The sequence below is a fragment of the Vidua macroura genome, chromosome 1, assembly GCF_024509145.1.
Source record: "Vidua macroura isolate BioBank_ID:100142 chromosome 1, ASM2450914v1, whole genome shotgun sequence".
NCBI classification, from domain to species: domain Eukaryota; kingdom Metazoa; phylum Chordata; class Aves; order Passeriformes; family Viduidae; genus Vidua; species Vidua macroura.
The window spans coordinates 25,164,220-25,175,798 of record NC_071571.1 but is presented as its reverse complement, the minus strand read 5'-3'; the positions used below and the strand labels follow the sequence as shown (position 1 = coordinate 25,175,798).

The window sequence follows — 11,579 nt, the reverse complement described above, 5'->3', positions numbered from 1 at the left end:
AAATCAAACGTGACCGTTTGATTAGACCTTTCACCTGGCAGAAGGGCTCATTTCCCACCTTGCCTTACCTGGGGCTGCATGCCAGAATGCATTTATGCTGGGTTGGAACTCAGTGACATATGAATTCCCACACCAGTGTTTTGATGTTTCCCTGACTTTAAACCTAGGATACAGTATAACCCAGCTAGTCAAGTCATTGCCTTGTGAATCAGCTTCTCACAGAGTAAAGGAAAACATCCCAGCTCCTCCACCAAACTGGCAGTATTGTTACGAGATGATTGCTGGGAGAGAAGCCACCGGTGCTGCAGACAAACTTGTTCAGGCTAGTAAGTGCTGAACTTTGCCTTTGCTGAAATCGTCAACAGAATCTAGATTTAAGTGAAATGAATACATTTTGGAATAATAAAAACCCATAGCATTTCTAGTTTTCATGTAACAGCCTAAACTCTTAGTGAATAGCTTAGTCAAACTCTCTCTTTCAAGCTGCTTGCTTTTTTCTGTGATGTGATGGACAAGGAATTTAGAACACAGCAAATTAGTTTTAAGTTTCCACGGAATCACAGCATCAGTTAGGTCAGAAAAGACCTCTGGGATCATCCAGTCCAACCTACAGCCAAACACCACCTTGTCAACCAGAGCATGGCACTGAGTGCCACGGCCAGGCTTTCCTTCAACACCTCCATGGAAGGCAGCCCATGCCAAGGTCTCACCACTCCTTCTGTGAATGAATCCCTCCTAATGTGCAACCTAAACCTCTCCTGGCGTTTTGAAACACTACATTTAAAAGCCAGAAGGGAAAAAACTCTAACACCATGGCATGGAGATTAAGGACAGAACGGTGATACTCGATAGGCTTTGCCTGCATACAAACCAATAATGAAAGAGTGTCGAGAACAGAGGCGCTCAGTAGCGGCAGCGGCCTATGCAGTTTGGTCTGACGGTGCAGGGAACGACTTTGCTCTCCCCACAGCACTGCAGAGAGCAGCAGCAGCAGCAGCAGCCAGCAGCAGCACCAGCACCAGCAGCACCAGCACCAGCAGCACCAGCAGCGCCCGCGGGCGCACCTGAGCCCCGGCCGGGGCCGCGCCGGGCCGGGAGCGGCGGGCGGGGCCGGCAGAGCCGCGATCCGCAGGGCGCAGGCGCGGGTCGGAGCCGGGGCCCGGCAGCGGCGCAGGCGCGGCGGCGGCCGCGGGATCCCAGCAGGCTCGGGGGCGGCGGGGCGCGGTGCGGGCCCAGCATGTCGGAGAAGAAGCAGCCGGTGGATCTGGGGCTCCTGGAGGAGGACGACGAGTTTGAGGAGTTCCCGGCTGAAGGTGCCGGGCGGGGGCGGCACGGGACGGGACGCCAGGACGCGACAGGCCGCGGCCTGCAGGCGGGACCGCGGCGGCCTGGGCCGGCCGGGGCGGGCAGGACGCGGCGGGCGGGAGCGGCGGAGGGGCTGGGGCGCCGTGTGCGCCGGCCCTGCCCGCGGGTCCCCGCGGCCGCTCCTCGGGGCAGCGCCCTGCTGCCGATCCGCAGGGCCGGCTGAGCTCCGCGGAAGCTTCCCCTGTGCCCCGCGGGTCCCTACCCAGCCCCCGGCCGGGCAGGGGCTGCGGCGCCGCCAGAGCCGCGATCGAGCGCGATCGCGGTGCCCGTGCCCGGCTCTGTGCCGCTGTCACGGCGCTGGGCACATCCCGCTGGAAGTGCTGTGTCATTGTGCGAGAGGGCTGGGAACAAGTGCGGGAGAAATTTACTGCTTTTTGACACTGGAGATGAGAATCGCAGGGCAAAGGAGGGATGAGGGCTAGAAACTGAGAGTAAGTTGGAAAAATATGTGAAAATGAAATAACCCACTCTGTAGTTACTCTTAGTCTCCTTACCTATTGAAGCACAGTTATGTATATGCTAGTTTGCTTTTAATAGGTACGGATATACTTAATACGGAAGTTAAATTCAATAAAACAACTCGGTGTCCCTTGACAGAAATAGTCTTGGAAACATCCCTATTAGGGCATATTTGCTTTTTATGTCCTTAATTCTGTCTCAGGTTGTGTATCGTGAGAAATGATATATATCACGATGAATGTAACGTCAGGATTTTTCTTCTCTAATGTCTTTATTGCATGTGGTTTTTCTGTGGCCTTACAAGCCTTAGGTGTTCTGAGCCCTTTAGTTCTGCTAAAATTAATGTTTTTGCGGGTACTGGTAAAGTTCATTACATAGTTAGTATATTAGCTAAAATAAACTTACAAGACTATATTTTCTTTTTCATAGGTGTTTCCTAAAAAGAAGAAAAAAGTTAATCTTATTTAATGTAAATTAACTGTTCACAGTAGGGGAAGTCTCTGAAGCTTTTGGACCTTGAATTGGGTAGAGCCCTGACTTGGTGTTACAGAAAGTGCAATTAGTTTTGCTTGACTCTAGCTGGAATGCTAAAGCAAAGTACTCTGCAGGCTTTCTGGGTGGAACAGAGATTTATTAAAAAGTGACCATCATCAGGCTTCTAGATGTTCTTTCTTGCAGAAAATAAGAACCTCTAAAAGGGTTCATTTGAATCCTCAAGTGAGGTCATAGTTTTGAGATGTTGAGTGTTCAGACCACTTTGTCTGTTATCACCAGTATTTAGGAAAGAACTGTGATAACTGGGCTCAAACACATTCCAAATTGTTGTTCTTTCAAATTAAAACACCACTTTCTACCAACAACTTGTATTACCCAGTTTTTATTCAAAGGAAATTAGATAATGCAAATCTGTGTTAGGGGATGTATACATAGACTTTTGGGGTCTTTTCCAACCTAAAAATTTACTTAAACAATTAATGAAATCAAGTAATGTATCAAAACCAGACGTGCCCAATTTTTATAGGATATTTTGAAGTATAGCATAAGTATACTATAGTAGATGAAAATACATGTAAATGAGTCACTTAAGAATCTTTTGTAGAGTGCATTTCAGAATATAAAAATGTAAAGTGATAGAGCAGGGGATAAAGAGCCCTAAAATCCTAAAAATTGTTTTTTGTTTCCCAAGTACAAAATAAAGCAATCAGTGATCAAAATATAAGAATATATTTTTAAGGAGTTCAGCCATTACAAGTTTATAATTTTGGTATATATTAGTAATACTTAATGGTAGTGGACTCTTAAGTGATCTTAATACTTTCTATCCCAGATAATGCTCTACCTTTTTTTACTTTTGTTTAGTCACAGGCATATAATATAAACTGTATTTTACAATTCTGGGGTAATAGTTTCAATATACAGATGCTGCAGAGTCTTGTCCTACGGGGATGAGAATGTAATTTAGGCTTTACTTTCACTCTCTTCCCCACCCCAGCAAGGAAGATGAGATGGGCCTTTCTGACTCCTCTTTACTCAGTGTGATTTAGAGCATCTTTTTGCAGTCTGCCCTGCTGATTTTCTATGATTGAAGCTGCTGTTTGTTGTGCTGGATATGAGTTACTGGGAGATTTTTTTTTTCCAAGTTTGTACTTCTGTCTGAGCTACTTGAATGTTTGTAGATAGAAAAGTTTGACTTTGTGTTAATTTTAAGTTGTTTGAGCTTTGTTTTTTCTCTCTTAAAAATCCAGTTAATCAGTAAAGTTGTTTATTTTTTGAAAAAAAAATAAATGGAATATAAATTGGCAAGGGCAAAGCTTATTGCAGGTAGTTCTAAAGGATAAGCCCTTCCCTTTGAGCAACTAGCAATACCAAGTAAACCAAGTAATGCATTTTTATATACAACATTTTTTCTTCACCTTTTCTTCCTAGTTTTTTACTTTTGCTCTCACAGCACAATTTCTATGTTCCTTCATCTTTTCCCATTATAGAATTTATTTGAGTAGGGAAATTTAATTGTAATGCCTTCCACACGTGTGTCTTTAATCAGTGACAAATGGATTTTCCTGTCCTGGTGAATCTCAAATATTAATTTTGTTGCCTGTCAGCGTTAGAAAAAGGAGGAGAAAATGCAAAGACCAGGCTTCATTCTTAGAAAGTTAGCTGTTCACAGTGAATTAGTTTTTGATGTTTTACCCCACTAACTTTCTCCCCTGCTCCCCCCATACCTCCATCAGTGTTTAATGTTACTTTAGGCCTTAGTCCTCAAAGCTTTCTGTGCATGGGCAGCAGATGGCTTACTAGAGTGAGAGGGGAAGAACAGTGTTATCTCTTTAAATACAGTAATGGACTTTGAGAAATAAAAATTTGCAAGTGTCAAAATTAGGGGGCTTCTTTTTTTAACATTTGAAAAACTCTGTGTCTTTCAGTAGGAATAAACTGAGAAACTAAAAAAAAATCAAGTAAGCCAACTTACGTTTTCATAGTGATTCTGAGCCTTTCATTTTCATTATTTTTCTAAACTATTTTGTTTGATTTTAACTTTTTTCTAATAATGAAGCATTGTGTGTATGATGAGTAATTTGTCAAGGGTGATATGCCAGATTACTTCATTGTAGGAAAAATATAAATAAAGTTAGTAAATGGACATAAAGTGCTTACCTACAAAGGCAAGACAGCGTCTGCTGTCTTGGGAACCCAGAAATAGCTGATTAGAGGTATCAAGTGCTGTTTGCAGATGCTTGTTTTAATTTGCCTTTGCTTCTGCGTCACAGATAGTTTTTTGTCATTTGTCCATAGACTGACTGCGTCTGATTTGAGGGAACAGACAATGTGTCTGTGTTTTGGCAAAAGCATCTGATACATATTTACTTTTTTAATCTGAAAAAGGTGTTTCAATACAAATCTGGAAGGATGATGCTACAGTTTATTCATAAGTAAGCAAAATATCTCTTAGGAATGTTTAATCTTGCAAACCATGATGTGTGTGTAATGATTTTTTTTTCATATTTTCATATTTGTTGTAATTACAGAAATTTTGAGATGTGTTTTAGATCTTTCTGTCTCTCTCTTTCTGTCTTGAATGTGATCCAGACTTCTCTGTTAAATTTACCAGAAGTCTGCCTTTCCCTGTGGCTGAGCTAATTGGTCAGTAAGACATGGTACCAAAGCAGTGCAGCATACAATATTTAGATCTGTTTTTCTGTCTTTAGATTGGACTGGTTTAGATGAAGATGAAGATGCACATGTCTGGGAAGACAACTGGGATGATGACAATGTAGAAGATGATTTCTCCAATCAGTTAAGGTAATTTTATTTAAACTTTGTTCTAGAAGACAGGTAAAATACTTTAAATGGAGTTAATTAGTTAATATCTGAAAGTTTGAAATCTGTTTGAAAGTTTATTTTTTTTACTTAAAAAAAATAAAGATCTGAAATGGAAATAAATGAAAGGTCTACTTTTTGCTTTTCTATTTAAAGCCTTTTAGAACCAGATTTAGGGATTACAAGACTCTGAAGTGCTGATCAGCATTTCATCTTTTAATAATTCTACTGAAAATGCCTTAGGACATTGTGGTGACAGAATTTTGCTCTGTTACGCAAACAATGCAAAGATCATGGAAAGTTGAGATATAGTTGACACTTTGTCAATTTAACATGAAGTGAATCCTTTTCTAATGACTTTTCTGTGAGTGTGTGAAAGTTCTGAATTGTACTGCCAAGATTAATGGCAAGGCATCCAAGATTATCCCTTTGTGCTATGTGGTGTGCAAAGTATGTTACAGTTTTTATGTCTGTACTTTAAAACAGCACTGCTGTTCTTTGTCCAAATGGGCAGATTTTCTGGAGATTAGTGATCTGTATAAACATTAAGGTTCTTTCCTATGTGATGAACATACTGTTTATGAGCAACAACAGCAAAGTAATTGTTAATTACATGCTTTAAAAAAAGTGATAGCAATTTGTGTACCTCTAAACCAGTTGCTTAATCCTCTTTGTCACTTGTAGTTTCAGTAATCCTTTACTGACGCATAATTATAACTTAAATTGTTTCAAGCATTCAGAACAAAGCCAGATTTTATAATTAATCCCTCAGTATGTTGCATGAGGAGCAAACTGTCTGTAATACGGCCTGCTTAAACAGTTCCTGGGTTGATCTCCTTTGTACTCCAGGGAGAGCAATTATTTTTGTGTCTTCTGAGTAGGAAATTGTTGGTATAGTTATTTAATATATGGTTCAAAGGCAGTTAAATGGTAATATTGGAAAACATGTAGTGAAACAGACTTTCAAGAAATAGTATAATTCTTGATAGACATAGTTGATCTAGACAAACTTTCTGTAACTGGCCTTAGTTGCAGCCTGCAGTGTTGGTGACCGTATAGTGGTTTGCAGTGTTGCCTGGTTGTAGCATTTTCTTTCATCTCTAGAAAGCAAATGCTGCAGTTCTCCACTTTTAAAGTCCTACTACTAAATGTGCAAACTGACCCAAAATAATTTTAGAGATTTGTACTTCTGTACAAAGGTGCTAGGATAAAACAGGATGCATCCTGGCTGGTGTGTTCAGAGGCAGGTGAGAAGCAAAGTGGTGGCAGGGCAGGAGTGGTAACAGTTGTAGTTCCTGACTTGCTGTCCTGGCCACAACTAAGGAAACAAAGCAGTTGTTTCCCTCAGAATTGTTCACTGCAAGGTGTATTGCACCAAGACATAAATAAAAATTCCAGACTGCACTATTCTAAAAGCAAAAAAAAAAGCTTACAATTGTTTTGGAAGCACATGCAGTTAAGTCAAATAGAATAGTGAGCTTGCTTGAGTTAAGGAAGTCTTGAGAATAATGTACAAGATTCTTGAGAATATGTGTAAGATAATATTTTGGTTATTCTAATGAATTGGGAGATGTTGCAGGCGCATAGGTGCTACTTTGTGCCATATGGTGGGTCAGAGGGCAATAACTGTGATTAAAACAAATACTAGAATTTTTCACTGAGAAGTCACTTACAGTGATTTAAGATAAAAAACTGAAGTTCAAGAATTACAGAGTAAGCAAGGTTAAGGTAATGGCATGAATCAAAAAGCAGTACGACATTGCTATTTAAAATTATTGTATATTGTGTCGTATATTTAATTTTTAATTAACAGTATTGTGTGGTATATTTAATTTTTAATTAACAGTATTGTGTATGTGTTTCAACATATCTGTCTCTCTTCTATACAGAGCTGAATTAGAAAAACATGGATACAAGATGGAAACGTCATAGCTTTTGCAGAACATGGAGTGGTTTAACACTGAACTGTGGATAGACTTTATTGAGAAAAGAAGAAAAGATGGAAAATGAGAAGACACACTTAGTTCATTATCTGCTTGGATTTATTATTGTTTTGTATAAAAAATAAAGTTTTTAATCTTAGCCTCATCATACATTTAGCCTCTACTCACCTGGTACATTGTATTTTCGTTCTGAAATGTCTTGTGTGGCGGAATTCACAGACCTGCCTGGAATGCACTTACGGTCTGTCAGTGGCTGATGCTCTTGCACTGGCTGCTGTCCTGGGGAGCTAAACACATGTAAACAGAATGAAGACTAATGAATGTTGCTGTCACAGGAAATCAAATACTTCTGTATTTCAATTAAAATGCAGCAGAGATTGAAAGCAGTATTAGGGAGTGATAAAGCTTGTTTTGCCTGAGGCTTTAATTTCATAATGACTTGGTTTGTTTTTTTTTTTTTTAGTCATTTCATGTGAGTGCTGGTTTAATAAAACAGAGTTCAAAGTGTCTTGCAACAGAAGAAATCCAAACTCTCCAATCTGGTCCTGTCATTTCTCAGGACTGTTAAAGATGAGACTTCTCTGGAAGTGAAAGTTCTATTCTTGCACTTATTTAAGCCTAGGAATCTCTGCTGAAATTGCCTCCAATTTGCCAGTTACAACAGTCCATCTGTATCATGCCTGCGGAGAACAGAAATCAGCCTTCCAACTCATTTCATGGAGGCCAACAAAGATTTGCCAGAAAGATATCGCAGTAGTGACTGGATTCAATTACTCTCTGAACTAGAAAACAGAAAGTGGAAATTACCACACCTATTACCACTTCCATGAATGCTCCCCAAAGGACCTGTTAAAGCCGGTGTATGCAAAGACAGAGAGAGATGGCAGCCATGGCTCCAAATTAAATTAGGTTTTTTTTAATAAAGGGGCAACTATAGTTACATACTTACAGAATTTGAGCTGCTTGCTTTTTAGCAGTTCACTTAGAGAAATAGAGACTTGTTACTTAAAGTTAGCTTTCAGAATAAAGGAATAGTTGATGGACATGCAGTTATTTAACTTGTTAACTAAACTGAGTATCTTATGTTACAATGGCATTGATTAATGGAAAATGTGAGGGTTTCCTCTCCCGCAGACTGTTAGGTGGTGCTATTTTAATGGTGGATGTGAGATTCACTGTGACTCTTGCTGCTTTTTGAAGATAGCTATGTAAAGACAGAACTTCATTGCCATCTGAATGGTTCTGTGCAGCTTGGGAAAAGAAAGGGAAGGCTTTTTCAAGTAGGCTTGCCCTAGTCATTTAAATTGTTCACATTGAGATATGTGGGTCATGCAGCACACTTCAGTAGAATACACGTCCTGGAATTCATATTTTGACACATAACAAATGTAAAGTCTCTGTATTAAGTGGCAAATAGCAATACAAACATCCTTAGGTTAGTGTTGGGAATTTAGGAAAAAAGTATGTTGAGTACAGTTCTGGGATTGCTGATGTTATTAACACAGCAGTACTGGGAAGTTGAGTAACACAATGGGCCAAAAGAAGATGACAAAATAATTGTGGAGATGTCTGGTGCAATCTGGATAGGGACAGCTGCTTTCCATTACAAGACTCTGGAAACCTGACTAAAGCAGCCTTGTCCCAGTGATTGCAAGCAGCAGGAAGAAGCCATGGAGATGGAAAAGCATCTTTGCCTCAAGAAGGCTTTGTTTTTGCCGAGCCTCAGTTGTATTAGCATCTTTATCTTTCTGTCTTCTGCACAAAAGCAGAACTGGAAAGGAAGCCTAGGCTGAGTAGTGGCTCTGCACTCTCACAGTATCAACTTTCATCTATTGGGTTGTGGTATGAACCCCCAGCTGGAAAAAAAAGGAGAGCAGTCTGCTTTAAAGGTCAGTTTGATGATATGGTCTTATAATGCTGTCTTTGAGACAAGCTAGAGACTTTTTGCCCATTTTGGTTCACTTTTGACAGCTTTGGTGTTCAAGAAGGATGTTGGGGTGGTTGGCCAGGATGTGACAGTATAATTCACCCTATTGTACCTGCTATTCACCTATAAAAGGAACTAATATTTCTGTGTGCTTGTAGACCTGGGTTTTTTAGATTGGCCTTGCTGGGAGAGGTTTCCTTTGGTGGTTGTTCCTGGAGGTGTTGTAATGATCCCTGTTAGCCGAGGAATGCATGAAGCGTGGGAGATAGGAATACTTTGGGGTTGTGAGGGAGGACCCACTGAGAGAAGACAAATATTTCGGAAGGAAGATCTGCAACCTGTCAAGGGTGGGAAGGTGTTGAGGAGAGGGAGGTTTGGCAAAGATCTGAGTGGAGGAGAGGTTGGACTTTCTCGTTAAGAAAGTAGGACAGCATGTGGAGGTGTGTGTGTATGGTGATGGCTGGGTGTGGGCTGCTGGGTAGTCTGTGTTCCCTGTTGTAGGGAGGAGATTTAGGTTGATGATGTCCTGTGTTTGGGGATCTGTCCTCCTCACTAGCCCATCCCTCGGCCAAGCTGTGAAACTTTTGGCCAGTATCCTTACTCTGAGCCATGCCAGGCTATGTGGCACACATCTACAGCTCTCTACATGATGAACGAGGGGATGTTTTGCAGAGTGGGGAGGGTTGACGTGCTGTGACCTAGATGCTGAGGATGTCTCAAGGCAAAGCACTGTTCAGCTAAATTGGAGGAAAGCTCTGGAACATTCCTGACTGCCAATGTTTGGCATTCGTGCTTTGCCTTGATCCTTAAGAAACCATACACACCTAAGAAGAAATGCAAAGTCACAGGTAAGCACACAAAATGGCAAGCAGTCAAAAGTAAGGCTGTTTGGAAGGCCTTAAATTCGGGTCTTTTGTTTCAGAATAGCCTTTGCTGTTTCCCTCCCTGGCGCCTGCCTCCCTCTTCTAGCTTGTGCAACAGCACCAACAGCTTCCCCAGGTATTTTCTGCTGCTGGGTCACAGTGTGTCCTGTTCCCCTCCTGCTGCACCGTGTCCACGTGGTGCTGTATGGAACAAATAAATGTGGGTCTCCATAACACAGCGGTCTGGCTGTTTTGCAATTGCTCAAATACATTTTCCACTGTCCCTGGGAGAGGGAGAAGTGTTTTCCCCTCTTTGAAGTGTACGATTATTTTAAAGTGTGAGACCCCAGGACCTCATCTTTCACTGGGTTTGGTAGTATGTAAAATGCTCTGCACGTTCAAATGTTTCTTTAGCTTCAGTTACTGCTGTGCATATTCAGCATTTCTGCCAATCAGGATTTATGGGGTACCAAGTCAGCCACCCAGAAAAGGAGGCACATGCATTACAACCTTTGCAGCTTTTGTAAGGAATGAAGCAAGGACTCCACAAATGGCTACCCTTCCCTGCTAGCTTTCTCTTGAACCTTATTTTTTTCTTATCCTGTTTTTTCTTGAACACTAACAAGGACTAATAAGTCCCCTGAGGGAGGGGTACATATAAGAAAATATGTGATCATAAAATTAAAGACTATGAGAATATGTATGTATGGGAAAAGGAACTTATATTGCACCGTCTCAGTTCCAGCGTTTCCTATCTTTTAACTGTCTGACTTTACAGCACTAATAATAATCTTTTAATGCAGGTATGATTTTTTTGTTTGCATAATGATACAGCTAAATTTGATTTAATTTCAAGGCATGCAGGGAAGTAAGAAGATTGATGCCCAGAAAGTTTTTGTGGTGGAATTTTACTAAAGAATAAATGTTATGTAACATTTCAAACACAGTGAGATCCTTCAAGATGAAGTGTGTGATATAAATGTAAAATATTTGCAAACTATAATTTAGCAACCGTTTAAAATCACAGTCAGTATTCCAACCTCTTACATGTGGCGGGTGAGATCCTTTGTCAACTGCGAGCTAAGGGCAGTGAATGTGAGATTCATTAAGTAATTATATAGGAACATTAATTTCAAATTAATTTCAACAGTTGTTTTAGACATTAGCAACCAAATTAAGGGACCAAAGGCAAACAGTGATGCAGCTTAATATTTTTAATAAATGAAGGAATCTGAAGTGATTTACATAAATTAGATGATAAGTTCTCATTTAATGGGATACCAAATGCCCCCGCCTCCCCTTCCCGTTCACCTTCGAGCGTTTCCAGGCTGCGTGTGCTCTGCATTTACCCAGCTCTCTTGTTACATCGTGCTTTTCTCAAATCCTTCCTACACTGGCTTTATAATAAGCGGTCAGACTTTCTGGAATGTGTTAACCGTGAGCTGGAACCCTTTAAGGCTTCTGAATCTACAGCGCTGGGAGGCATGGGAAGGGAATGGAGCCACTATTGACAAGGCTCCTAGGAAAATAAATGGTGGAGAACAAAAAAAGCAGATTAGGGTATTGGGGGATGCTTGCCTACAGGCAGGGCAGGGAGATGAAAACCAGCCCATCAGCAAGTGAATGGGTCACATGTAATGGATAATGACCAGCCCTTTTCATCTTTCCTGCAGTGAGCTCAAGGCTCTTAATGAAAAGGAACAG

At 40.9% G+C, this 11,579-nt stretch overlaps 1 long non-coding RNA gene across 1 annotated transcript; it reads left to right on the top strand.

The window, feature by feature from the left end:
- Positions 1–1,159: 1,159 nt before the first annotated feature.
- On the top strand, positions 1,160–7,235 carry LOC128816482 (uncharacterized). Its single transcript, XR_008439923.1, has 3 exons — positions 1,160–1,313; positions 5,031–5,124; positions 7,032–7,235. It is a non-coding gene; the product is annotated as an uncharacterized LOC128816482 (long non-coding RNA).
- Positions 7,236–11,579: the final 4,344 nt, after the last annotated feature.